This window comes from Macaca nemestrina, chromosome 10 (assembly GCF_043159975.1).
Source record: "Macaca nemestrina isolate mMacNem1 chromosome 10, mMacNem.hap1, whole genome shotgun sequence".
Classification (NCBI taxonomy): domain Eukaryota; kingdom Metazoa; phylum Chordata; class Mammalia; order Primates; family Cercopithecidae; genus Macaca; species Macaca nemestrina.
Genome location: NC_092134.1, coordinates 15,817,144 through 15,844,333, shown reverse-complemented (window position 1 = coordinate 15,844,333; position 27,190 = coordinate 15,817,144). Strand labels below are relative to the sequence as shown.

At 44.8% G+C, this 27,190-nt stretch overlaps 1 long non-coding RNA gene across 1 annotated transcript in view; it reads right to left on the bottom strand.

The window, feature by feature from the left end:
* Nucleotides 1-6,674: 6,674 nt before the first annotated feature.
* LOC139356633 (uncharacterized) overlaps nt 6,675-27,190 on the bottom strand; it is a 62,071-nt gene continuing 41,555 nt past the window's right edge. Inside the window, exons 2-3 of the long non-coding RNA XR_011608786.1 lie at nt 7,125-7,250; nt 6,675-6,992 (exon numbers count right to left, since the gene is read on the bottom strand). This is a non-coding gene — a long non-coding RNA (uncharacterized lncRNA). The remainder of the gene's footprint in view (nt 6,993-7,124; nt 7,251-27,190) is intronic.

Below are 27,190 nucleotides of genomic sequence, written 5' to 3'. Positions count from 1 at the left end.
TTCACTTTTTCTTTTTTTATGGGAATCAAGAGTCAAGTTTAGAACACGGATGTTTGCAGTGTCTGGGAGACATCTGAGTGGATATGTCAAGTAGAAAGTTAGATATAAGGATTCAAAAGAGGTCTGGGCTGGTGACGTAGTTTAGAGATTTGTTGTCTTGTAGGTAGTATTTAAAGTACTTCGTAGGTACTCAATAAACCTTCTTTGAATCAGATGATGTAAATCATCTTTTCCTCACTTGTACTGAGCCTTTGGAAGTAGGTGGGCAAGAATCATCCAAAAGTAATTTAAAAGCCCCCCAAAACCCTGCAGCAAGCTGAAGAACCATCCATTCCTTGCTTTGCTCTTGTATGCCCATTGAGGAGCCTCTCTGAGCTCAGAGCAGCCTGAGAATCAAGCTATTCAACAGCTGAATGAAGGTAATGCTGATGATGTTTAAAACCGCCTTCCTGCTGCATTGGGTAAAACACTCATCTTTGATGCAATGAAAACCACTTGAATGTCTGCCTTTTATTCCTTCAAACAGCTTCACCTTGTAGGCCAGGATTTGAAACAGTGTAAAAAAGGCAAGGCTTGGCTTCACCTGCCTCTGTGGAGGCCTCTTGTCCAACTTCCCAGGCTACAGATACTTTACTCTGTAGGGGTTTTGGTGGGATTCTGGGTAGGCCAGGAGGCAGTGTGTCTAGGAAGAGACCTCCAGGCAAAGTTGACGTTGTCATCCAAATGGCCTATAATCCCAGGGTAGTAAACTCAGATGCTTGCAGGAGGCAACTAGTCAATGAGTCAGAGAAATGGGTCACATGGGGACCTTAAGAACCAGAGAGCTCAGGTCATGGGTAAAGGGGTTGGTATGATTTGGCTCCAGCCCATTTGTTACCACGTGGAACACAAGTCCAGTATTGGTGGGTCTTCTGAATTTTCAAAAGAAGCCCCAAATTCAGATTTGATGTGAAATTTTCTGAGTTTTAAATGCTGGTAAAGGGTTACATTTTAAAAAGTGCACTGGGGGCCAAACAAATAATTTGTACATGGTGCCAGTGACGCCTGGGCTTGCAACCAGCTTGACACCCTTGGGGAGCTGTGGAGCAGTCATGTGCCTCCTTCTCAATCAGTTGTCCAAGGGGACATACCATTTGGGAATTGTGATTGAACCCACACATGCTCTTTGACTCAGCCACAGAAATAGTGAACTATAATTATGGTTCTTTTAATTCCTCCTTTATTTAGGTAAACACTTAAAGTTTTTCAACAAGTGAGAAAAAGAAAAGATAAAGACTGAGAAAGAACTAGAATTCAAGAAAGAGCTAGAATTTGAACATTGGGGCTATGTATATCTTATCCACTGCTGTAAGTCAGGCTGGGTGCACAAAAAATGTTGCTGAATAAAGTATTGAATGAAAGGAAATGTGAATAAATGTAGAAGAGTCACAGGAAGGAAAGGTGAATAAAAGTAGCAAAGTCACAGAGCCAAGTTTGCATGTTTCAGGGTGTGGAAGGGTGGCACAGTAGTTTCCCAAGCCCCACATTTTAGTTCTGTTACATCTAAATTATTCTCTGAAGAGGACATCTATAGGATGCTGGTGCAATGTATGAATGTATGATTGCTCCCATTGAGGAACATGAACTTAGTATTACCAAGGTCTATGTGGTTGACCTGGCATTCTCCTTTCCCTTCTCTCCCCCACTAGAATTCCTCTCCAACCTTTAAATTGTAGCTCCAGACTATGCCACATATAAAGTTTTTATTGATTCCCCCAGACAATAATAGCAGCAATAACAGTCCCATTTAATGGACAACTACTACCTGCTAAACATTGTCCTGGATGTTTGTAATGATAACATTTTCGACACCTGGCCATAGTGGTGAGTACACATGACTAAAGCCTGGCCAGTCATAGCACCTCATACCCTTCCCCTAAAGTGATTGGTCTAAAAGGTAAGCAAGTGACTCAAGCAGAGCCAATCAGGCCTCTTCCCTGGAACTAATATACTGTTACTGGGTGAAGGAAGCTGTCTTCCTGCTGAGGCTGCTAAGCCGAAGCTATTAGTGGTATTGTTACTGCCGCTTGGGAAAGGCTCATCTGCAGGAGAAGAGACTGAGGTTTATACAAATCAAGAGATGAGACAAGCAGAGAACAGAGGAAACTGTGGATGCAATGCATTCCTTTATCTGTCTCCTTGGAGTGGGGTTTTTGTCATTTACAACCAAAAGAATCCTGTCGGATACAGCCCATTATATACGTTGTCATACTGAACTGTCTTAAGAACCCTGTGACACTGATATTAATAACCCTCATTTTATAGATTAGGAAATTATGGCTCAGAGAGGTGAAGTGACTTGCCCAAGGCCACACAGCCACTAAGAGGATGGTTTGATGACTCTGGATGCTCTATTTCCATTGTGTTGCTCTGCCTGTCTTGATAAACCAGTTGTCTGGGTTAGAGCAAGCTAACAACAGCTAAAAAATATCATTATTATTCCTGTAGGGCAGGAATGTCTCCCCAGCTAAGAAGTCTACTGTTTCAGGGTTAGAAAGAACTTCAGAGTTCAGTTGAGGTTCTTTGGAAAGAGCAGGGAACTTGGAATCGGGAGGCTTCTAGGGGAAGTTCTGTTTGTTCCTAGCTGGGAAAATCAGTCACTCAGTGTCTCTGTATTTGAATGTCCTCATCTGTGAAAAGAGGATAATACTCAAGATACAAGATTGTTATGACAATTAAAGGAGATAAAGTACATGAAACTGTCTTAGACATATAAAGCCCTATATAAAAGTAATGTACTAATACTATTATTTATCCCTACGATGCTTATGCCTCATCTCAGTTGTGCCTGCATACTCCCACATATAGGGAACTCACTGTTTCTCAAGGCAGTTCTTGCCACCTTTGGACTATTTTGATTATTATGAAAGTTTTTCATATTCCAAGTTGAGATATTTTCTCCTTAGACTTGTGTTCATTGAGTCTATTTTATCCCCATGGGTTTCTTTTTCTTTTTCTTTTAAATTGAGATGGAGTCTCCCTCTGTCACCCAGGCTAGAGTGCAGTGGTGCAATCTCGGCTCACTGCAGCCTCCACCTTTTGGGTTCAAGTGATTCTCCTGCCTCATCCTCCCGAGTAGCTGGGACTACAGACAGATGCCACCACACCTGGCTAATTTTTTTGTATTTTTAGTAGAGACGAGGTTTCACCATGTTGGCCAGGCTGGTCTCAAACTCCTGACCTCAAGTGATCTGCCTGCCTTGGCCTCCCGAAGCGTTGGCATTACAAGCATGAGCCACTGTACCTGGCTTCCCATGGGTTTCATCCATCCATCAATCTATCCATCCATCCATCTATCCATCCATTCATCCATTCATCTTCCTCCCTCCCTCCCTCCCTCCCTCCCTCCCGTTTTTTCTTTCTTCATTCCTTTTTTGCACCCATCAATCTACTGAGGTAAATACTGAAGGAAATTGGAGAATCAAGAGCTTGTGCTAGTGTGCATGTCCACACTAGCTTCACTCCACCTATCCAATTCTCCATCCAACAATTGGAATAATTTTCTAACACAGATATAATCCTGTCACCTCCTTACTTCAAGCCTACCAGTGGTCATCCATGGCCCTCATGATAGAATGAGCTGAAGATCTCTGTCTGATATGGCCCCTGACCACCTCTCCAGCCTTGCCTCTCCCCTCTCCCATCTCATGACTATCCTCAAACCGAATAGAGTGTGACCCAGCTGAACAGAGTGACTGACAATTGTTGGGATGGGCCACTGTCTTCCCCGCCAGGCCTCTGCACAAGCTCTTCTCTATGCCTGGAATATGCCGCCCACCACCCCTGCTCTTTACCTAGCTCAATCCTACTTATCCTTCAGATGTTGGTGGAGACATCACTTCCTCCAGGAAGCCTCTCCTACCTCCAAAGACTGGGTGAAATCGCTTCTCTGGTATTTCCAGAGTCCCCTGGGCTCACCTCCAGCCCAGGATAGATCACACTATGATTAGCTCCCTGCTTGCCTGTCTGTTTTCTGTCTCTGTGTTATATTGATGTCTGGTTCTCCAACACCTAACAGAGTCTCAATAAAGAGTTTTAAATGGATACCATCTCTCCTTTCATTTCTGTCTCTTGTCACTTGCCTCCATCCCTCAGGACGCTGTGAATTATAAAGAGAACTAATGACTCCACTACAGTAGAGATGAACCACTCTGGGAGGGGCGCCTGTCTGCAATAGCTCTAGCTTACCACAGTAGCTGAACCACCACCATTAGGTGGTGTCTGAGGGATCCTCAGAGACCCACAGTAAGTGAAAGGGGTGTGTGTGTGTGTGTGTGTGTGTGTGTGTGTGTGTGTGTGTGTGCATGCTCCTCACTGCAGCACTTTGCAAGGGTCCCAAACTCCTACTTTCCAACATCAGTACTGCCAGGGGCCAGGGTGAAAGGCTGCTCATAGGAGGCTGTGTGGCACAGTGGTTGTCTCCTGTAACTGGTGTTGACTTCCTGGGTTTGAATCCTGACTCTACAGCTTCCCAGCTGGGTACCCTAGGGTAAGTCATTGAATGCATCAGTGCCTCAGTTTCTCCCTCTGTAAAATGGTCTTGATAATAACAATGTTAACTTTTGGGGTCAGGATGAGGGTATTCAACAACACGATGCCAGTAAAGTGTTCAGTATAGAGCTGGGACAGAGTAAGAACTTAGTAGACCTCAGTTATTGTCATTGTTCTCCTTTAAATTTAAATGATTCTGCTTATCCAGAAGTCCTGGGATCTGGTCCCAGCTCTGCCGCTAACCCTGTGGATGGCCCTGGATAAGTCCTTTTCCCTCTCTGCACTTCTCCCTGTGTTCTCGAATTCTCCTGCCTCAGAGCTTCAGATGAGCGGGCTTTACTGAGCAGCTGTGAAGTGGCAGTTGGACTGCCTGGCCCTGAGCCTGCTCTTTTGTGGGGGATGAGAAGGTGGGCAGTGGACCTGAATCATCTCAGGATGATATGCCTTCAGAAGCACAGGAGGGCATGGGTAAAGGGCCTGCAAGCTGAGAGGTCGTAGGTGGAGTGACCAACTTTGTTGATGTGCCCAGGACTTTCCTGGTTTTAGCATTGAAACTTCCATGTTCCAGGTACCCTGTCTGTTCTGGGATCAATAGATGTCCACTGAGCAGGATCATCATGTTTCTGGGAAAAGGATCTGGGGATTATGAGGTTGGGACAGGAACTGAAGGCTGGGGAGGGGCTGCCCAACGCATCTGGCACTGCTGGTTGGGGGTACCTGGAGGTGGGATATGGTCTCAGCAAAGCGAAGGAGAAAGTAGAGGGGGAGGGGGAAGGGCTGCTGCTACTCTTTCTTTTTTTTTTTTTTGGATAGGGTCTCGCTCTGTTGCCCAGGCTGGAGTGCTGTGTCACAACCAGGTCTCCGTGCAGCCTGGACCTCATGCGCTCAGGCGATCCTTCCAACTCAGCCTGCTGAATAACTGGGACCACAGGCATACACCACCATGCCTGGCTAATTTTATTTGAATTTTAGTAGATACGGGATCTCCCTATGTTTCCCAGGCTGGTCCTGAACTCCCGAGCAAGTGATCCTTCCTCCTCGACCTCCTGTAGTGCTGGGATTACAGGTGTGAGCCACTGTGCTTGAGCTGTTTCCATTTTTGCACATCTCCTCCAAAGTATCAGCTGCCCTGTGGGATGAAAGCAGGGACTTTTCCAGCCTCTGGTGTTTGCTCTTCCTGCACCCCTTCCTGTTACCTACTTAGGAACTGGGTCTGTATCTATATCCTTCCCAGGCTGCCTTGTAGCTCTCCATACATGTTTGATGAATGAACACTGAACCACACTACAGGTTTCAAAGCCTCATTTGACTTTCTAGTCTAGGGGGGACTAGAAAGGTCTTTTGGCAAGACAACAACAATAATAGCTAATGTTTATTGAGTATTTCTGTGTGCCTGTGAGTGTTCTAAGCACCCTACAGCAGTGCAGTTTCTTTTAACTCAGAAAATGGTTGCCAGCCCCAGATAGCCTCCATCCATCACTGCTGACATGACACTACACACCAGGAAACAGTCTACCCCTGTACTTCTCAACAGGATGACTTTGTGCCTCAGGAGACACTTGGCAATGCCTGGAGACATTTTTGGTAGTCACAACTGAGGGAGAGGTGGAGACCAGGGATACCACTTAATACCCTACAGTGCGCATGGCTGCGCCCACCACAAAGAATTATCTGGACCATTATGTCAGCAGTGCAGAGGTGGGGAGACCCTACATGATATGCTTCATCTCCTATTTTATCCTCTCAGTGGCCCCATGATGTAGGATCACAAAAGAGGAAACTGAGGGTCAGAGAGGTTAGGCAAATGCCCAGTGGAGCCAGGACGTGATCGCTGGTGGATCGGGTGTCAAATCCCATGCTCTTGGCCCCTGCTCTGGGGAAGCTGACTGGGAGATGAGGGCAGAGAGGCTGCCTTGGGCAGGGGCAGGGGGGCCACTCTGCTGGAGGGCGTGGATCCTCCGGATTGCTGAACACAGTCCTGTCTGAGGGTCACTGGAGGGTCGGGGTGTGGCAGAGTGGCTTGTCCAGAGCCCAGAGACAGCCTGTGGGGAATTTTCCTGGCTGGCCAGAGCAGCCACCAGATGGGAGACCGAGCAGAATGTAATATCTGGCCATCTGCAGCCAGCAGCCCCCAAATGCAGCAGGCAGCCCCTCCTGGCAGATAAGAAGATGCTTCCTGCAACCCTGTGTGCTGGATTCACTGCTGGTCTAGGACGACTGGACTTTGGGGAATAGAGCATCTCACATGCAGTTGATACATGCATGTACTCACGTGCACACAAGACACATGCCTGCACACAGCCTCCACCTTTCAGGTGCCAGGGGCTCTGACGGGCCCTGAGACCATGGGTGACCACAACTGTTGGACCATCCACCTCTCTGTCACATGCCTGCTCTTGTCTCTGTGCCTCTCCTTAGGAAACTGGTCAGAATTGACCTGCGGTGGAGGATATCTTTGCCCCCTGTGCCAAGCAGAAGGGAAATCATCAAGATTGCTATGAGTGGAGGCACGATGCATTCAGGAGGGCATGCAGGGTGGCAAGGGGGCAGGTCACCCTCACCTGTCCTCAGTCTACTCTGTGCCTTCAGAATACCTGTTCTCCTGTCAGTCCTGTGAGTCTTCAGCAAGTGCTCCTCTCCTCTCTGATCTGCTTCCAAGGAAATACAACCAGCTTCAGTTTTTGGGACCCAAGAGAGTCTTTATGAGTTCCAGAATCACCCTAGAACAATGAGAACTACCATTCACTGAGGGTTTAAATCAGGCACCAGGCACTGTGATGCACATGTCTCCTCCAACTCCTGTGATAGCTCTGAAAGATGTTGACATACACCCCATTTTCTGAAGCTCAGAGAGGTGAAGTCTTTCTCCCAAGGTCACAGAGCAAAGCACATTATTTCAGGGTTTTCTAGGAAGTTGAGACTCGCTGTAGATCAGGCAGAAGAGTGCAGGGCAGGGCATATGGCAGGCACCCCAGATTCATCCATGTCCTTGTAGGGGATTAGGGAACCCTCTTCAGTGACAGACAAGAGCTGTTCATAACCAGTCTCACACCAGGCTGCCTGTCAGGTGTTGGGGAGCACGTGGCTTTTTGCAGTGGTTAAAATACACTCTTATTGTCGAGTGAAGAGGAAGTAAACATTGTTGACTCATTTGGTCAAAACTTTCTTTAAAAATAGGAGCATGACCCACTTCATATGGACTCAGCATCTGAGAATGGCTCAAATTCTTGAATTTGCATCTTCCAAGCCTTCGCCCGGTTCAGAAGTTGCATTCTTCCTTGATTATCTCCCTGATTAACTAAACGTGACTGTGGACCAAGTCTGAGCCCGGCATGAGGAACACAAACATGAAGGCATGGGGGTGGTGGAGGTCTCTGCCTGGTGTGTCCATTCACCGAGAAGAGTGACTATTTAAAGCACCTACTATGAGTTGAGTGGCTTTGCAAACTCGACACTTCCTTATCCTCTTGGTGGTCCTGTGAGTTTAGATGATCATCACTTTTATTTTACAAGTCAGGAGACTGGGACTTGGAAGAGTTTTGTGGCTTGATCAGGGTCCTGCAATCAGATAGTGGCAGGGGTGGGATGGGGACCTAGGCCTGGCTGGGACATAAGTCCTTATCCCTTCTGGGCATGATCTCCACCCACATTTGGAAGACAGCCCTGGTCTGAGCTGGGCTCGGGATGGGCAGGGCCTCTTCATTTGCCTCCTGGGTTACACTGCTTAGCTTTGCTACCTTTGGGGGTTCAAGGCTGTTTTCCTCCCAATGGGATTAGCTCTGTTCTGATTTTAACCCAAATGGAAAGTTCTGGCTACAATCACTAAGGGCCCTTCCAGTCTCCAATGACACCACGCCAGACAGGCCGAGGAGTTTGCTCTCCTAGCCCAGAACACCCAGTCTGCTCCAGGCGAGGAAATCACATTACTGAATTATGGTTCACTTGCAAGGTTCCCCTGTCCAGCCAGGATGCTGGCTCCCTGACCCCATTAATCAGAGATTCAGCTTTCCAAGTGCAGGGCGGCCTCCGCAGTCCATGGTAGTTGTCCCAAGGACCACGGCTTGACCTTTGTGGAGCGAGATGCTAACGCTGAAATCAGGTTTGAATTCCAGCAGCTCCTCCCAATTTGGAGGCAATTATCTAACTTCTCTGAGCCTCAACTTTCTCACCTACAAAATAGGGATAGTCATGGTGTCTGGCAGACTTTTCCTTTCCTTTTCTTTTTGTCTGTTAGTGACCATTTTGCTTTTCGGCTGGCATTCCCTCTTCTCATATTTTTAAGGAGAGAATTCACCTTTTTCTCTGTTGGATGATCATGGATTCTGCTCTTCCCAATTCAGAGGCAGGTACTATTCACCCCATGGGGTCATAGAGAGGATTAAATAGGGTGATGCCTGCAGTGGGAAGATTTGAAAACCTTTCTTCCAACTTTTTTTTTTTTTTTTTGAGACGAGTGTTGCTCTGTCGCACTCACCCAGGCTGGAGTGATCTCCAGCAGTGGTGTGATCTCAGCTCAGTGCAACATCCACCTCCTGGGTTCAAGTGATCCTCCTGCCTCAGCCTCCTGTGTAGCTGGGACTGCAGGTTCCTGCTACTGTGTCCAGATAAGTTTTGTATCTTGGGTAGAGATGGGGTTGCACCACATTGGCCAGGCTGGTCTCAAACTCCAGACCTCAGGTGATCTGCCCGCCTTGACCTCCTGAAGTGCTGGGATTACAGGTGTGAACCACCACGCCCGGCCCTTACAGCGATTTTGAAAAGCATTTACCCGGGCCTGGCAGTTGGTATGGACATCAGCTGTACCTCAGGGGGAGGCAGACTTCGAGACACCCCAGCTCAGTCTTGTATTTGGTCACACAGCCAGGTATTCACAGTCAGACCCCTTGTGACTCCTTCCCCTTCAAGTGTGGGTGAGACCTTGTGACCTGCTTCTAATGAATGATACAGCAAAAGCAAGGGGCTGGCACTGCTGAGATCAGGTGACAAAAAGGCAGTGGCTTCTGTCCTTTCCTCTTGCCATTGCTCTCCTAAGAGCCCTGGAAAAGCAAGAGGCCAGGTTGCGAGCTGCCCTAGGGAGAGGTCCACGTGGCACAGAGCTGATGCCTCAGGCCTGCAGCCAGAGAGCACAAACCTGAGGCTTGCCAAGAGCCTCGTGGGTGAGCTTGGAAATGAAGTGAGCTATCTGCTTCCTTTTCCCCACCATTGGGAGAATAGATGGTATTCTGTAAGCTCTGAAACCCTCTGTGATTTTTGCTATTTTTCTGTTAACTATTGCTTTAGCAACTGCCAGCAGCAAGCCCCACTGACGACATGCTTTCTATGTGCTAGGCGCTGTGTTAAGCCCATGTGTCTATGTTCTTTTTGAGACAGAGTCTCGCTGTGTCACCCAGGCTGGAGTGCAGTGGCGCGATCTTGGCTCACTGCAACCTCCGTCTCCTGGGCTCAAGCAATTCTCCTGCCTCAGTCTCCCGTGTAGTTGGGACTGCAGGCACCCACCACCGCACCCAGCTAATTTTTGTATTTTTAGTAGAGATGGGGTTTTGTCATGTTGGCCAGGCTGGTCTTGAACTCCTGAGCTCAAGTGATCCTCCTGCCTCTCAGCCTCCCAAAGTGCTGGGATTACAGGCATGAGCCACCATGCCCAGCCCATTTGTCTACTTTTTTTTTTTTTAATCCCTTTTTACAGAGGTGACACTGCAGCTTGAAAGGGTTAACAGTCTTGCATGTGGTCACACAGCCAGCATGTGGCTGAGCAGGGGGCACAAAGCAAAGTCAGCCTGACATTTTGGCACCGACTTCTGGACAGGTGTAGGCTGAGGCTTCTGAGAGAGGAGCCCCAAGAAGCCCTTTATACACGCCAGGGAGCACCCTCTGCCCACGGCAGGGTTGTTGGGGGTGCCAGTGTTGTTTTGTACTGAGGGTCATGCAGAGCTGAGACTGTTCTAGAGAGACTCAGAGACTGGGGGTTTGCAGCACCTTCCTCTTAGCTGGAGGAGAGCACGGGGGCAGGTCTGCGTGGCGGCAGCAGGATGGCTGAGTTGGCCTGCCTGAGCTTTGGACACTCCAGGTTTCTTGGCCACGCACTTTTGTTCCTGAGCTCAGAGGCTCTGGGCACAGGCTTCTGGCTATGGGTCTCTGGCGACTCCTGGGGGAAAGGGGCCCCACTTGTGTGACTGAAGAAGACAAGGACCCTCCGTGGTCATTCCTCTTCCCAGGGAACCTCCTCCGAGCCAAAGGTTTGTGGTTGCTGTGACCTCATCCTCTTGTGCCAGTTCCTGCTTCCCTGTAATTTATGGCCACGTCTGCATTAATTGATGCTGCAGAGGCCGTGAACTAGACTAATTGTTTCCAAATATCAAATTGCAAGTTTTCTTGGCTGATTACAGGGGCATCAGAGTGGAAAGTGGCAAGGTTCTGCTGTTGTGATAATGAATGAGGGACCCCAGGGATGCCATCTGCCCGGATGAGACTGAGAGACCTCCCCACGTGGCACAGTTACCCAGCAGGCTGGGACACCTCCAACCCCTGGTCATGAGAGGGGCACATTTCCTGGAAGGAGCTGGGGGAGTTCTTCTCTACGGCTATGTCTTCAATGTCCCCCATTATCCTGTGGTGATAATGGGACAGACAGAAAGGGGCCTAGTGATGCACTTCCAGGCCACAGAGGAAGCAGATGCTTGCTAGATCATCAACATCATCATCATTACCTTACAACAGCACCTACTACATACTAGGAGCTATGCCAGACCTCTCCGTAGAGCTCATTTATTTAATGCATCATTGCTATAGGGAAGGTACTCTTTCCACTGCCATTTTACAGTGAGGAAACTGAGGCACAAAAAGGGGACATCACATAGCCAGTAGGTGGTGGAGCTGGTTTTTAACCCTGTGTAGTCTGACTCTAATACACACGCTCTTAACTACCACACCAAGAGTCTCTCCAGGGGGCTCTATGTCAGCCAGACGAGCTTGCATCTCCAGTTCTGGAAGCTTTGGGGTTGTGGCTTTTTAAACTCCCCACTGTTTTCTTTTCGCTGTGTGTCCAGGCTGGAGTGCACTGGTGCAATCTCGGCTCACTGCAACCTCTGCCTCCTAGGTTCAAGCGATTCTCCTGCCTTAGCCTTCTGAGTAACTGGGACTACAGGCATCCGCCACCACTCCCGGCTAAGTTTTGTATTTTTAGTAGAGACGGGGTTTCACCATGTTGACCAGTCTGGTCTCAAACTCTTGACCTCAGGTGATCTGCTCGCCTTGGCCTCCCAAAGTGCTGGGATTACAGGCATAAGCCACCGTGCCTGGCCCCCACTGCTTTCTAATTGTTCCAATTTCCATTCATTTCCAGGTCAGCCCCTCTGCACTTCCCTTATCCCAGTTACTCCAGGGCCTTTTCCCTTTCCTTCCTGACTTCCCACCTCCTCAGGTTGGGTGGATTTAGAAGAGAGTGGGAAGGAGGGAAGTGAAGCTTACTGAGTCCCTACTACCTATGAATAATTTTGCAAATATGATCTCATTTAATCCTTAAAAATATATATATTTTTTATAATGAGATAATGAGAAAACTGAGGCTGAGAGGTATTTGACTTGCCCAAGATTACCTATACAAGTGGCAGAGCCAGGAATGGTCTGACCTCAGTCTGTTTTCATCGTGACATGTGGCCTCAGGATGAGCAGTCTGTTAATGCTTTGCATCTATTTCTAGCTGGGCATTTTTCACAGTGTTAACCATTTGATTAGGTGTGGCAAATATCTGTCATGTGTGCACAACCTGCCCTTCTCATGTCCCTGGCAGACATTACTAGTGGATCACAGTACACTCTCCTGCTGAGCCTGGATCTACTCTCAACACTGTGGTCTAGGCATCATTACCAAACCCTTTGAGATGACATTTGACGTAAAAACCAGGCTGGGTGCAGTGGCTCACACCTGTAATCCTAGTGCTTTGGGAAGCCAGGGCAGGAGGATCTCTTGAGTCCAGGAGTTGGAGACAAGCCTGGGCAACAAAGCAAGGCTCCATCTCTACAACATTAAAAAATAAACATTAGGCTGGGCACGGTGGCTCACGCCTGTAATCCCAGCACTTTGGGAGGCAGAGGTGGGTGAATCACGAGGTCAGGAGATCAAGACCATCCTGGCTAACACGGTGAAAACCCGTCTCTACTAAAAAATACAAAAAATTAGCCAGATGTGGTGGCAGGCACCTGTAGTCCCAGCTACTCGGGAGGCTGAGGCAGGAGAATGGCGTGAACACAGGAGGCGGAGCTTGCAGTGAGCTGAGATCGTGCCACTGCTCTCCAGCCTGGGTAACACAGTAAGACTCCACCTCGAAATAAATAAATAAATAAATAATAAAATAAAAATAAAAATTAGCCAGGCGTGGTGGTGCATGGCTGTAATCCCTGCTACTCAGGAGGCTGAGGTGGAAGGGTTGCTTGAGCCCAGGAGTTCAAGGCTGCAGTGAACTATGATCGTGCCATTGCACTCCAGACTGGGTGACAGAGAGATACCCTGTCTCTAAAAAAAAAAACCCCAAACAACAACAACAACCGCCAAAAAAAAAAAAAAAAAAAAAAAAACCAAAAACAAAAACCACAAAAAAACAGATGCCACTCTTGTGATGGTCATCTTGAGGAAAAGGCAATAACTTCTGATTCCTTGGTCTCCAATCTCAACCTCAAATGCCTGCCAGTCACAAGGGGGAACCAAGAAACCCCTCAATCTTGCTGAAAACAAACCCAACCCAAAGTTTAGCCTCCTCCCCAAACACAACCAGTTTTGGAAGTTGCCCTTTCTGGATGAAATATTAGCTCAGTGCTATTAAATTGCAACTCTCAACTCTTCCTCTTCAGAGACCTGCAAAGACAGACGAGGCTAAGCATTCTCATGGGCATCCCTAGATTTCGAGGTTGGAAAAACATTTGGCAGAGAAGTAAAGCAGTTTAGTAGCTTGTAGCCACCAGGGCTGCCAACTCCCACCAGTGATAGCTTCATGGCGTCAGGCATGTTGTGGCTGAAATAGGACAGAAGGTAGGCGCAGACCCTTGTGTATCTACCTATGGTGAGCCCACGTCCTTTCTTCCTGCTCAGAAAAGTTTGTCAGTGACTGAAAGTGACATTTCTTTCAAGGACCTCCTGGAATCTGCTCTGATTTCTCTAGAATCCAATATTTGTATATCAAGTATCAAGACTTGTGTGCTCTGGAACCTCTTGATTGGTCCTGACACACCAGTGTCCCACCCCAGCAGTGAGAACCATTGCCCTAAGCCAGGAGGCCAGAAATGACCACTCCCCTCTCTAGTGCCCAGAGCCTCTTCCATGATGGCTGGTACTGAGTCCTACACACCGTGAATACTTGGTCTAGAAGTGAAATGTTGAGTCCCTGAGCCTGTTGCCTCCACAGTCTGCTTAAGACAGTTCCTGGGTTTTCCTGACCAGCTCTATCCCCTCTCTTTCTGATAACAGCACCCCATTTTCCTTGGGAGAAAAATTCAGCTTTTACTCTCATGGCCATGGGATTGATTGAGGAGAAACAAGTGCCTCCAGGCAGGGCAATCAGAGGCAACACACACTAACTGAGTTCTACCCCACCGCTTCCAATACTCTCCAATTCCGCCTCAATTATAATTGTTTCAGAGCGCTTATTAGGGTCTGACTGTTGTCTGCCCACTAGAATGTAAGCTTTAAGATGGCAAGGACTCAGTCCATTTTGATTACTCATGATGCCTCAATTCTTACAATGGTGCCTAGAATATAGTAAGTGCTCAATAAAGACTTGTCAGATGAATAAATGGTGACTTTACTTTGGCAAAAGAGAGTCTAAAGGAGAGCCTTTCTTTCCACTGGTGTTGTTAAAGGGATAGAACAAAAATCTGCCCTGAGAAGAGCCTGCCTGAGAATGAAGACTGCACAGAAGAAAGCAGACCTGAGAGGTGAACAGAGAAAGATTCCTGATAATGCTGGTCACCTGGGATCCAGCTGTGTCTGAAGCCAGAACTAGAACCACTGCTTAGATGGCTGCTTTCTCATTTATTCTACTATGAGTAATTCACATGTTAGGTGCTGGGTAATACTTTGGCAAATAAACATCCATGATCCCTGCCTTCATATTCCAGAGGAGGAACTAGACAGCATAAAAGCAAGCAAATGAACAAAAGCCAAAATCATTAGCCATGATAAAGGCTGTAAAGAAATATCGCATGATGGCTAGGTGCAGTGGCTCGGGCCTGTAATGCCAACACTCTGGGAGACCAAGGTGGGTGGATCACTTGAGCCCAGGAGATTGAGGCTGCAGTAAGCTATGATTGTGCCACTGCACTCCAGCCTGGGTGACAGAGTGAGACCTTGTCTCAGAAAAAAACCAGTAACAAAAACCCAAAAAACTTGAAGATTGAGAAGTACCCCTGCCCCTCCAATGAAGAGGAGGTGTTCTGAGTAGAAGAAACAGCACATGCAAAGGCCCCGAGGTTGGAGGAAGCTTGGTAGGTATGAAGATGCCAGAATCCTGGCACGTACAGAGTGAGGGAACACCTGGCTCGAGACAGAGTTGGACATTAGCACATATCTTAGCCTAGAACTTGGAGATCAAGATGAGGCATTTAGATTTTATCTGATGTGCCCTGGAAAGTGACAGAAGGATCTGGAACAAGGAATGACAATCACCTTGTGTCTAAACAGATTCCTTCCTCTGCCTGCTTAAGGCAAACGCATTGGGACACAGGGTAAAAGAGGACATAAGGGCTCCTGGCGAGAGATGACTAGGTGATCGTGGTGATGCTGGACAAGGCAAGAAGTGGGCAGAGGCAAGGACTGTGGTCCAGCTGAATTTTCAGAGGCCCTCTCATGTGCGCCCACTCTTCGGAATTATTCTCATAGATACCCTGTGGGACGCCCACCCCCCAGCCTGGCCCTGCGTAGCGCTGAGTCATATCTAATTATAGCCTTCCAGGGTGATTTCCTTACCTGCTTTTTTCTGTGTTTTTAAGCTCTTCATTACTTCCTAATTGTCCTGATTTTAGTTCTTTCTTGTTCTTGTCAAACACCCATTTAAAAAATGAGTCATCATTAACTGCATGCCACTCTTCATTTAGAATTAGGCCCATTCCACCCTTTCTCTCTCTCTTTTTTTCCTCTTCAAGAAAACTGGGGGATTAAAAAATTACACTTTTCTGACATCCTTTCTTTATCTCTTTTGCTAGCGCAAATGCTGTTGGCTGCTCAACTGCCTAAGGGTTTCTTCTGCAGCCCAAATGAACAGCTTTGTGCTTCCAGCCTTTGATAGCTTTTGGGGGCGTTGATCACTGAGCCAAACCTCCAGGTCTCAGCCTCCCATAGTGGCCTGCTCAGGCATGAGTCAAATCAAGACTAGACTATCAGGGGACATGAAGCTACTGCTCACCTTGCAAATGAAGCTGGCCTGGCCTTGACCCACTCCCTGTGCAGTAATCCTAGGCACTTCTAATGTTGCAACTCCAAAAACCAGCAAGACAGGTGCTATCATTCAGTCAATCAACAAACATGTCTACTGGGTCACAGGCCTCTGCTGCGAGATAGGACAGAGCTAACGGTAGGTTCTGGATTCAAACTGCCTGAGGCTGCTTTTTTACAGCCGGTAGAATTTGAGACAAATGACTTAACCACTCTGAACCTCAGTTTCCTCATCTGTAAATTGGTGGAATACAAACACCCTACTTACAGGGTTGCTCTGTGAATTGAAATGGATGTGATTGAAGCCATTGTCCAGCCATAGGTGATGAGATCTTGAGGGAAATGTACTTCACACAGAGGAAGAGGGATAGACATCAGCAAGTGTCAGTGGACATGGTCACTCAAGCTGAGTTTTCAGATGGGATGAGAAATAAAAAATAAATTGGTCAACTCTCAAGAAGGGGCCTACGGCACAAAGAGAACATATTGTGTGATTCTATCTCATGAAGTTTAAGAAGAAGAACACTACTGATGGCGGTAGATGTCAGAATGGTGGTGACCCATAAGAGTGGGTTATCTTTTACTATTTTTTTGAGACAAGGTCTCACTCTGTTGCCCAGGCTGGAGTGCAGTGGCACAATCATAGCTTACTGCAGCTTCAATCTCCTGGGCCCAAGCAATCCTCCAGCCTCAGCTTCCCAAGTAGCTGGGACCCCAGGCATGTGCCACTATGCCCTGCTAATTGTTTTGATTTTTTAGTAGAGATGAGGTCTCATTATGTTGTCTAGGCTAGTCTCAAATTCCTGAGCTCAGGCAATTCTTCCGCCATGGCCTCCCAAAGTGCTGGGATGATAGGTGTGAGTCACTGCACCCGGTCAAGGGGTGGGTTATTGATTGGGAAGGGCACAGGGATATTGTAGGGTGTGTTGGAAATGCCCTGCATCTTGATCCAGGTGGTAGATACACAGGAGCCTTGTTAAAACCCAGCAAGGGTGTACCTTTAATATTAGCACACTTATCTGGGTATAAGTTATGTCTATAACTCTCATTATAACTCTTGGTATCAAACCCCTTATCTAACCACTCTACCCAGTTATTTTTCTTCTATCTGTCCATCTATTCATCCATCTATCCTTCCATTCACCATTCATTCATCTACCCATTCATCCTTCCTTCCATCCATCCATCTTTCCATTATCCAACCATCCATTCATTCACTCATCAATCTATCCATCATGTAATCATTCACCCTCCATCCATATTTCCTTCCTTCCTTCCTTCTTTCCTTCCTTCCTTCTTTCCTTCCTTCTTTCCTTCCTTCCTTCTTTCCTTCCTTCTTTCCTTCCTTCCTTCCTTCTTACTCCCTTCCTCCCTTCCTCCCTTTCTTCCTTCCACCCATCCACCCATTTGTCTTTTGGTCCATTCATCCACCCACCCACCCATCCATCCTTCTATTCATCATTCATTCATTCATTCATTCACCAATTCATCCATTTATCCTTCCTTTCTTCCTTCATCCATCCTTTTGCTCATTCAGAAACTAGTAATGGCTCCGACAATATGCCAGGCATTGAACCAACTCAACTAGGAGGATGCGACAACGAAGAAATCATCATCCTTGCCCTCTCTCAGTTCAGTTCAGGAGACAGAACCCAAATCCACCTCTACAATGCACCATGGAAAGTGCTACAGGGGTGAAATGGAGCCCTGTGCTTACAGCTAGAGAGTCTGGGGAAAGGGATGTGTATTTCAGAGGAGTTGATATCTTGGATGAAATGTGAAGGCTGACCTGGTGTTTACTAGGGTAAGGAAGGGCAGTGGCATTCCAGATGGGCCGAACGGTGTGTGCAAAGGCATGGGGATGAAGGAGCAACTCTAGTTCTAGGACGTGCATATTCAGCCTGATGACATATAAGGAGTTTGGGCAGAAGACTTACAGGTCTTAAGGCTGGTGGGGAGGACCACCTGGTGGAGGACTCTGTGTAGAAGACAAATGGCCCTGGCTGCATTAACTGCATGGTACTTAGGGAAGGAGGAAACTATTTCTAAGGCAGTGGCCAGCCCCAGACCCTTCTGACATATATAAACAAAAGCCCTTCCAAAGCTATACAGGGACATCTATCTCTTTTCTCAAAACCTGAAGATGTCTGAGGTCTGGAGGAAAAACAGGCCCTAGGCCATGATTAAATATCTACGATATGCTTAGTTATGTGTGCAATTTAGATTTAATAAGAGGGCTCCTGGATTGTATAATAAAATACAATGAGCATGTTACCAGGTGAGGCCTGATTTTTATTTAATTAGATGCTAGCTTCATGTGGCTTCAGGGAATGAGAAAAGGACTTATGGGTTAGGGAATGACTTTTGCAGTAAGATTTAGCTATGTCCCTCTCTAGGGTATCTGTCAAAATTACCAAAGGAATATAAAAATCAGGGAAAGCCTTTATCAGTGCTGGAAACTAGGGGAGATTGGCATCCATATAAATTCATATAATTTATGCAAAATAGAGTGTGGATGAGATTTGACTGAAAGAAGGTCTGAACAGATTTATAGAAGGTCATGAAGGAGTAAGTCACCTTCCAGTTAGTGGAACAGACCCCAGAGCATACAACTGTCAGGAATGGGAAGTAACAAATAGGTTCATTTAAATCCAGCTGGTGCCTCTGGGAAGGATGTAGTACGGGCCACCATGTTGTGGTGAAGCCCAAGTGGGTGTTAATCCTTGATTGGTGGCCACTGAGGGAAGCCAGGCTCGGCAGACAGTAAGGGCATTGCCTTCATTATTTCTCTGATTCCACAATCACCAGAGAAAAGACATCATTTGGCCCAAGGCTGAGCCACCTGCTGAGGTTGCCCATGATAACCGTCCCTCACTCTCCTCTCCTGGGTGGCTGGAATCCCCAACTGGAAATGTTCAACTGTGATAAGTCCAGTTTTCCCCTTCTTGTTTCTGTTGGCCTTGATAGGATTAATAAGGCTCATGTAACCTTAGCAACATGGAGGATCAATTCAGATATTACCAAAGAGGGAGTAAAATAAAGAGAAAAATAATTTGAAAAAATAGAAAACTTTCTTGAGGTTTCAGTCTATAACTGGCTGAGCCGAGTGAGTATCTTAGCCAAATCTAACAAAAATCAATATCAGGAATTTCAGAATAAGAAAAAATTTCTGCAAGTATTTAAGAAAAAAAAAATGAAGCAAAGCCAAACGCCAAACCTCAAACCACCACCACCACCACCCAGGTGATCTTTATAAAGGAACAGACTCAGGCTTGCCACAGATTTCTAAAACTTGATACCACAAACGAAAGAAGCAAATAGGCAAAAGAGTTGAACAGGCACTTCATGAAAGAATATTTCCAAACGACCGCTAAGTAAGCCTGTGAAAAGATGTGCAAAGTCATGACATTAGAGAAATACAAAGTAAAACCACAGTGAGCTCTCTCTACACACCTGGAATGGCCCAAACCAAACAAAATAAGAATTTAAACCCTGGCAAATTCCAAGTGTCAACAAGGACATGGAGCAAGTAGAACTCTCATGCATGGATGGTGGAAAATGGTGCAGACATGTTGGGAAACTCTTTGACAGCTTCTTACAGTGTTCACCTCCTATATGATTGAGCAATCCCACACCTACGTACATACCTGGGGAAATGAATTCAGTGTCTACAGAAAACACCTGTATAATAACAGTAATCCCAAACTGGAAAACACCTAAATATCTATCATGAGGAAAATGGATAGACAAACTATGGTACAGTCATTCAGTGGACTAATACTCAGACAGAAAAAAATAATTAAAAGGAACAAATTAGTGATATACACAACACAGGTGAATCTAAAAGAAATAAGACCTAGTGTTCGATAGATCAGTAGGGTGATTATAGTTATCAATAATACTATTGTACACTTCAAAATGGCTAGAAGGGAATAAAACAGATGTTCCTAGCATAAAGAAAAGATATAGCCTGGGCAACATAGTGGGACCCTGTCTCAACATAATAAAATAAAATAAAAGAAGCCAGGTGTGATGGTAGTATGTGCCTATAGTCCCAGCTACTCGGGAGGTTGAAGCAGGAGGACCCCTGGGGCTCAGGAGACTGAGGATGCAGTGAGCTATGACTATGCCACTGCACTCTGGCCTGGGTGACAGAGTGCCCTGTCTCAAAAATAAAATAAAATAAAGAGTCAAAGTGATGAATATCCCTATTACCCTGATTTAATCTTCACACATGGTATGAAATGTAACAAATGATCACACATACGTGAAAATATGTACATCTATTATGTATCAATTAAGAAAAACTTAATGTGGAGTAGAGTAAGCCAGACATAGGGTCCAGACTGTGTGATTCCATTTATATGAAGTACAAGAAGAGATAAAACTAAATTGCTATGATTCTAAGGGTGGTTGCACCTGGGGGTGGAAGAATGCCTGCAAAGGAGAATAAGGGGACATTCCTGGGTCATGGAATTGTATTAATCTGTTTTCATGCTGCTGATAACGACATACTTGAGACTGGGTAATTTATAAAGAATAAGAGGTGTAATGGACTCACAGTTCCACATGGCTGGGGAGCCTCACAATCATGGCGAAAGGCAAAGGAGGAACAAAGGCATGTCTTACATGGTGGCAGGCAAGAGAGAGAATGAGAGCCAACCATCAGATCTCACGAGACTTATTCACTACCACAAGAACAATATGGGGGAAAATGCCCCCCTGATTTAATTATCTCCCACCAGGTCCCTCCTACAACATGTAGGAATTATGGGAGCTACAATTCAAGATGAGATTTGGGTAGGGACACAGTGAAACCATATCAGGAATATTCTTATTGTGGTCCAAGAATTTTCCACTCTTATATTCACCTTTCAGGTGCCATGAATGTATTCTCAGACAAAAACCTGGAAAGTCTGCCACTTGTGTGCCCTCAAACAAAACAAAATGAAAAACTCAAATGCAAGCCCTTTTTGACCAAACAATAAATCAAAACAAATAATCCAAGAATGGGGAGATCATTGATTTTAAGAACTGATATTGAGCAACAAAGCCAGAAAAACAAAAATATAAATCTATGTATATTTTTGTTAATAGTTACTGACAATGCAAATATAAAAATAATTATCTGAAGTGGGATCTACTATTTTATTAATACTAATAATTTGAATCTAAGCTCCTAGAATATGATGAAAGAAATTCTGAAACTAGGGAGAGAAGAAATAAATCTTAAAGAAATAAACAGATATAGGAAAAAAAGATGAATGTTCAAGGAGAGTTACGGAGTTATTGATGAGACAGAAGAAATGATCTAAATTTTCATAATGGAGGACTATATGACAGCATATTACACAGTCCATAATATTATGTCCTTTTTCTCATCTGGACTCTTTCAGTTATAGGGTAGATGACCTCAAGTGAGCCTCAGATTCCTCATTTGTAAAATAGGGTCATTCATTCATTCAACAAATATTTACTGAACACCTACTAACCGCCAGGCACTGTGGAAGGTCCCCAGAACACAAAATGAACACACCAGGGTTCTGCATTCATGTAGCTCACATTCTAGTGTGTAAGGAGGTAATGGTGCTGCAGAGAACGTTATGACAGGGTAGAGAAACAGAGGGGGACAGGATATGCTGGGGTGATCAGCAAATGCCTCTTTGAAGAAGAATCACTTCATCAGAGACCTGACAGAGATGAGAAACTGAGAAAATGAACCCTTGGAAGGCTTTGAGTAGGGGAATGATGTCATCCAACTCCTATTTTAATAGAATCCTTCTATGTGGGATCATAAATGTAGGGTCACTCAAGGATTCATGGACAACAGGGGTTAAGGGATGGACAGAATATGGTACACAACCATCATGAAATAAGGGTTTTTGTTTTTGTTTTTGGAGACTGGGTCTTGCTCCATCACCCAGGCGGGAGTGCAGTGGCTGGATCCTAGCTCACTGTAGCCTTGAACCCCTGAACGCAAGTGATTTTCTCACCTCAGCCTCCTGAGTAGCTGGGACTACAGGCATTCACCACCATGCCTGGCTAATTTTTTTTTAAAATTTATTTATTATTATTATACTTTAAGTTGTAGGGTACATGTGCATAACGTGCAGGTTTGTTACATATGTATACTTGTGCCATATTGGTGTGCTGCACCCATCAACTCGTCATTTACATCAGGTATAACTCCCAATGCAATCCCTCCCCCCTCCCCATGATAGGCCCCGGTGTGTGATGTTCCCCTTCCTGAGTCCAAGTGATCTCATTGTTCAGTTCCCACCTATGAGTGAGAACATGCGGTGTTTGGTTTTCTGTTCTTGTGACAGTTTGCTAAGAATGATGGTTTCCAGCTGCATCCATGTCCCTACAAAGGACACAAACTCATCCTTTTTTATGGCTGCATAGTATTCCATGGTGTATATGTGCCACATTTTCTTAATCCAATCTGTCACTGATGGACATTTGGGTTGATTCCAAGTCTTTGCTATTGTGAATAGTGCTGCAATAAACATACGTGTGCATGTGTCTTTATAGCAGCATAATTTATAATCCTTTGGGTATATACCCAGTAATGGGATGGCTGGGTCATATGGTACATCTAGTTCTAGATCCTTGAGGAATCACCATACTGTTTTCCATAATGGTTGAACTAGTTTACAATCCCACCAACAGTGTAAAAGCGTTCCTATTTCTCCACATCCTTTCCAGCACCTGTTGTTTCCTGACTTTTTAATGATCGCCATTCTAACTGGTGTGAGATGGTATCTCATTGTGGTTTTGATTTGCATTTCTCTGATGGCCAGTGATGATGAGCATTTTTTCATGTGTCTGTTGGCTGTATGAATGTCTTCTTTTGAGAAATGTCTGTTCATATCCTTTGCCCACTTTTTGATGGGGTTGTTTGTTTTTTTTCTTGTAAATTTGTTTGAGTTCTTTGTAGGTTCTGGATATTAGCCCTTTGTCAGATGAGTAGATTGCAAAAATTTTCTCCCATTCTGTAGGTTGCCTGTTCACTCTGATGGTAGTTTCTTTTGCTGTGCAGAAGCTCTTTAGTTTAATTAGATCCCATTTGTCAATTTTGGCTTTTGCTGCTGTTGCTTTTGGTGTTTTAGACATGAAGTCTTTGCCCATGCCTATGTCCTGAATGGTACTACCTAGGTTTTCCTCTAGGATTTTTATGGTATTAGGTCTAACATTTAAGTCTCTAATCCATCTTGAATTAATTTTCGTATAAGGAGTAAGGAAAGGATCCAGTTTCAGCTTTCTAGTTATGGCTAGCCAATTTTCCCAGCACCATTTATTAAATAGGGAATCCTTTCCCCATTTCTTGTTTCTCTCAGGTTTGTCAAAGATCAGATGGCTGTAGATGTGTGGTATTATTTCTGAGGACTCTGTTCTGTTCCATTGGTCTATATCTCTGTTTTGGTACCAGTACCATGCTGTTTTGGTTACTGTAGCCTTGTAGTATAGTTTGAAGTCAGGTAGCGTGATGCCTCCAGCTTTGTTCTTTTGACTTAGGATTGTCTTGGAGATGCAGGCTCTTTTTTGGTTCCATATGAACTTTAAAGCAGTTTTTTCCAATTCTGTGAAGAAACTCATTGGTAGCTTGATGGGGATGGCATTGAATCTGTAAATAACCTTGGGCAGTATGGCCATTTTCACGATATTGATTCTTCCTATCCATGAGCATGGTATGTTCTTCCATTTGTTTGTGTCCTCTTTGATTTCACTGAGCAGTGGTTTGTAGTTCTCCTTGAAGAGGTCCTTTACATCCCTTGTAAGTTGGATTCCTAGGTATTTTATTCTCTTTGAAGCAATTGTGAATGGAAGTTCATTCCTGATTTGGCTCTCTGTTTGTCTGTTACTGGAGTATAAGAATGCTTGTGATTTTTGCACATTAATTTTGTATCCTGAGACTTTGCTGAAGTTGCTTATCAGCTTAAGGAGATTTTGGGCTGAGACAATGGGGTTTTCTAAATATACAATCATGTCATCTGCAAACAGGGACAATTTGACTTCTTCTTTTCCTAACTGAATACCCTTGATTTCTTTCTCTTGCCTGATTGCCCTAGCCAGAACTTCCAACACTATGTTGAATAGGAGTGGTGAGAGAGGGCATCCCTGTCTTGTGCCAGTTTTCAAAGGGAATTTTTCCAGTTTTTGCCCATTCAGTATGATATTGGCTGTGGGTTTGTCATAAATAGCTCTTATTATTTTGAGGTACGTTCCATCAATACCGAATTTATTGAGCGTTTTTAGCATGAAGGGCTGTTGAATTTTGTCAAAAGCCTTTTCTGCATCTATTGAGATAATCATGTGGTTCTTGTCTTTGGTTCTGTTTATATGCTGGATTATGTTTATTGATTTGCGAATGTTGAACCAGCCTTGCATCCCAGGGATGAAGCCCACTTGATCATGGTGGATAAGCTTTTTGATGTGTTGCTGAATCCGGTTTGCCAGTATTTTATTGAGGATTTTTGCATCGATGTTTATCAGGGATATTGGTCTAAAATTCTCTTTTTTAGTTGTGTCTCTGCCAGGCTTTGGTATCAGGATGATGTTGGCCTCATCAAATGAGTTAGGGAGGATTCCCTCTTTTTCTATTGATTGGAATAGTTTCAGAAGGAATGGTACCAACTCCTCCTTGTACCTCTGGTAGAATTCAGCTGTGAATCCATCTGGTCCTGGACTTTTTTTGGTTGGTAGGCTATTAATTATTGCCTCAATTTCAGAGCCTGCTATTGGTCTATTCAGGGATTCAACTTCTTCCTGGTTTAGTCTTGGAAGAGTGTAAGTGTCCAGGAAATTATCCATTTCTTCTAGATTTTCCAGTTTATTTGCGTAGAGGTGTTTATAGTATTCTCTGATGGTAGTTTGTATTTCTGTGGGGTCGGTGGTGATATCCCCTTTATCATTTTTAATTGCGTCGATTTGATTCTTCTCTCTTTTCTTCTTTATTAGTCTTGCTAGTGGTCTGTCAATTTTGTTGATCTTTTCAAAAAACCAACTCCTGGATTCATTGATTTTTTGGAGGGTTTTTTTGTGTCTCTATCTCCTTCAGTTCTGCTCTGATCTTAGTTATTTCTTGCCTTCTGCTAGCTTTCGAATGTGTTTGCTCTTGCTTCTCTAGTTCTTTTAATTGCGATGTTAGAGTGTCAATTTTAGATCTTTCCAGCTTTCTCTTGTGGGCATTTAGTGCTATAAATTTCCCTCTACACACTGCTTTAAATGTGTCCCAGAGATTCTGGTATGTTGTATCTTTGTTCTCATTGGTTTCAAAGAACATCTTTATTTCTGCCTTCATTTCGTTATGTACCCAGTAGTCATTCAGGAGCAGGTTGTTCAGTTTCCATGTAGTTGAGCGGTTTTGATTGAGTTTCTTAGTCCTGAGTTCTAGTTTGATTGCACTGTGGTCTCAGAGACAGTTTGTTATAATTTCCGTTCTTGTACATTTGCTGAGGAGTGATTTACTTCCAATTACGTGGTCAATTTTGGAGTAAGTACGATGTGGTGCTGAGAAGAATGTATATTCTGTTGATTTGGGGTGGAGAGTTCTATAGATGTCTATTAGGTCTGCTTGCTGCAGAGATGAGTTCAATTCCTGGATATCCTTGTTAACTTTCTGTCTCGTTGATCTGTCTAATGTTGACAGTGGAGTGTTGAAGTCTCCCATTATTATTGTATGGGAGCCTAAGTCTCTTTGTAAGTCTCTAAGGACTTGCTTTATGAATCTGGGTGCTCCTGTATTGGGTGCATATATATTTAGGATAGTTAGCTCTTCCTGTTGAATTGATCCCTTTACCATTATGTAATGGCCTTCTTTGTCTCTTTTGATCTTTGATGGTTTAAAGTCTGTTTTATCAGAGACTAGTATTGCAACCCCCGCTTTTTTTTGTTCTCCATTTGCTTGGTAAATCTTCCTCCATCCCTTTATTTTGAGCCTATGTATGTCTCTGCGTGTGAGATGGGTCTCCTGAATACAGCAGACTGATGGGTCTTGACTCTTTATCCAGTTTGCCAGTCTGTGTCTTTTAATTGGAGCATTTAGTCCATTTACATTTAAGGTTAAGATTGTTATGTGTGAACTTGATCCTGCCATTATGATATTAACTGGTTATTTTGCTCATTAGTTGATGCAGTTTCTTCCTAGCCTCGATGGTCTTTACATTTTGGCATGTTTTTGCAATGGCTGGTACCGGTTGTTCCTTTCCATGTTTAGTGCTTCCTTCAGGGTCTCTTGTAAGGCAGGCCTAGTGGTGACAAAATCTCTAAGCATTTGCTTATCTGTAAAGGATTTTATTTCTCCTTCACTTATGAAACTTAGTTTGGCTGGATATGAAATTCTGGGTTTAAAATTCTTTTCTTTAAGAATGTTGAATATTGGCCCCCACTCTCTTCTGGCTTAGAGAGTTTCTGCCGAGAGATCTGCTGTTAGTCTGATGGGCTTCCCTTTGTGGGTAACCCGACCTTTCTCTCTGGCTGCCCTTAAGATTTTTTCCTTCATTTCAACTTTGGTGAATCTGGCAATTATGTGTCTTGGAGTTGCTCTTCTCGAGGAGTATCTTTGTGGCGTTCTCTGTATTTCCTGGATTTGAATGTTGGCCTGCCCTACTAGGTTGGGGAAGTTCTCCTGGACGATATCCTGAAGAGTGTTTTCCAACTTGGTTCCATTTTCCCCCTCACTTTCAGGCACCCCAATCAGACGTAGATTTGGTCTTTTTACATAATCCCATACTTCTTGCAGGCTTTGTTCATTTCTTTTTCTTCTTTTTTCTTTTGGTTTCTCTTCTCGCTTCATTTCATTCATTTGATCCTCAATCGCTGATACTCTTTCTTCCAGTTGATTGAGTCGGTTACTGAAGCTTGTGCATTTGTCACGTATTTCTCGTGTCATGGTTTTCATCTCTTTCATTTCGTTTAGGACCTTCTCTGCATTAATTACTCTAGCCATCAATTCTTCCACTTTTTTTTTCAAGATTTTTAGTTTCTTTACGCTGGGTACGTAATTCCTCCTTTAGCTCTGAGAAATTTGATGGACTGAAGCCTTCTTCTCTCATCTCGTCAAAGTCATTCTCCGTCCAGCTTTGATCCGTTGCTGGCGATGAGCTGCGCTCCTTTGCCGGGGGAGATGCACTCTTATTTTTTGAATTTCCAGCTTTTCTGCCCTGCTTTTTCCCCATCTTTGTGGTTTTATCTGCCTCTGGTCTTTGATGATGGTGATGTACTAATGGGGTTTTGG